The sequence below is a fragment of the Delphinapterus leucas genome, chromosome 1, assembly GCF_059928025.1.
Source record: "Delphinapterus leucas isolate spDelLeu-1000000601 "Yukka" chromosome 1, BTC_Dleu_Yukka2, whole genome shotgun sequence".
NCBI lineage: Eukaryota > Metazoa > Chordata > Mammalia > Artiodactyla > Monodontidae > Delphinapterus > Delphinapterus leucas.
The window spans coordinates 83,247,841-83,249,829 of NC_143129.1; the positions used below are offsets into that span (position 1 = coordinate 83,247,841).

At 37.4% G+C, this 1,989-nt stretch overlaps 1 non-coding gene across 1 annotated transcript; it reads right to left on the reverse strand.

Annotated features, from left to right (window-relative positions):
- Positions 1-1,105: 1,105 nt before the first annotated feature.
- TRNAE-CUC (transfer RNA glutamic acid (anticodon CUC)) lies at positions 1,106-1,177 on the reverse strand. Its single transcript has one exon. It is a non-coding gene; the product is annotated as a tRNA-Glu (tRNA).
- Between the last annotated feature and the right edge of the window lie 812 nt (positions 1,178-1,989).

A 1,989-nucleotide genomic window follows, 5' to 3' on the forward strand; every position in this document is an offset into this window, starting at 1 on the left:
TGTCTTTTGAACCAACATTTTAATTCTTGGACATTTATTCTACACACGTACAAAATAACATATGTAGAAGATTATTTTTATGGCCGCAAAGGATTAGAATAACCGAAGTGTCATCAATAGGAAGCTGGTTTGACTAATTATGGAATATCAATATAATGGAATACTATGTGCCATAGAAAAGAATGAGGAAGCTCTTCATGTGTAATCTGCAACTATTTCTAAAATTAAGTGAAAAAGGCAAAGTTCAGAAAAGTGTGTATAGATTGCTATCATTTGTGCGAGGGAGGGGAACGTACTTAAATATATACGTATGTATGCATGTACTTGTATTTACAATCTATTTATATTTTATATTTACAACATACTTATATTACAATATAGTTATGCAACTTACTACTGGCTGCCTTATTAGAAGAAAACTAGATGGCCGAGGTGAAAAGTAGGTTTATCAGTTATGCCTTTTTGGATATTTGAATCCTAAACCATGTAAATATATTACCTTTACAAAAATTAAATAATTAAATTGAAAGAAAATATCATGTTGCTGAAGTGTATTTATTTCTACTGGAAAGTGTTAGAAATATATTAACTTTAAAAATAGCTGGTAAAAACGTAAAATAGGTAGCTAGTGGGAAGCAGCCGCATGGCACAAGGAGATCAGCTCGGTGCTTTGTGACCACCTAGAGGGGTGGGATAGGGAGGGTGGGAGGGAGGGAGACGCAAGAGGGAAGAGATATGGGGACATATGTATATGTATAACTGATTCACTTTGTTATAAAGCAGAAACTAACACACCATTGTAAGGCAATTATACTCTAATAAAGATGTTTTTAAAAAAAGCTGATAATTAAATAGTATGTACAGCATTATTCCATTTTCTATTTCAAAAACTGGATAATAGCTACCGGTGGTTGGTAGAATGGTAAACGATTTTTTCTTTATGTTTTCCTGCATTTCCTGTATTTCAGCTAAGGTCACCCATGTGGCAACTAAGTAGAAGAAACAAAATTAATCATTAAAAGTGTTCTATAGGAACTGTCATTAAAAGTATTTTGTAGGAAGAAAAACGAACACAAAGTATTGTGTACGTAGAAAAAAATGCTCTTTCCCTGACCGGGAATCGAACCCGGGCCGCGGCGGTGAGAGCGCCGAATCCTAACCACTAGACCACCAGGGAATGTGCAGAAGGTTTGCGACAGAGCACATATGAGGCTAACTCAACGTGTGTCTCCACCCTTTTTGTGACACATATTGTTTCAACCACCTAGATTTTGAGATTCTAGACTACTGGGCCTTCCCCACGTCAAAGCTACCTTTTCCTCATATTTCTTTTTTGGAGTAGAAAACCCTTGAGAGAACTCCTCTGCATGGCTCCCAGAGCTGAGGGAGGATCGTGTACACACGATCGCAGTTCCCAAGACCAGAGACAAATGTCTGGAGAAAAGATAGAAGGACAAATAGGAAACTCTCAGCTTCCTGTAGTTGCAGTGATTTCCTGAATTGGGATCAGCAGAAAAGTAGAGGTCTCCAACTGGGCTTTGCCAAATTGACTAGGAATTTTCCTTAAGGAATATAAAGGTTGTCGTGTAAGTAACTCTAGGAGATCCTGGTCCTATAGCAGCTTTTTTTTTTTTTTTTTGCATCTCGTGTGAATTTAAGCCAAACTCTGTTGGCCAAAACAAATATTACAGACAAGTGAAAGTGACTCAGCCTACGGGTGCTTGGTGGTCAGCAGGATCTGAGCACAACTCGCTGGTGGGAAACTAAGAGAAAGAGTTTTGGAGCTTCAAAATTTTCAAATATGAAGAAGGAAGAGAGGGAGTGAGGAGAAAGAAAAGAAAACTGGGGTGCATACCTAGACTAAAGGAACCTTGAAAGCCATACCCATCAATGTCTGCAAATTAGCTTTATATGAGACAGAAAAGAAAGCAAATATGGCAAAATGTTAACAATGAATCTAGGTGAAGGGTAATTGAATGTTCAATATTT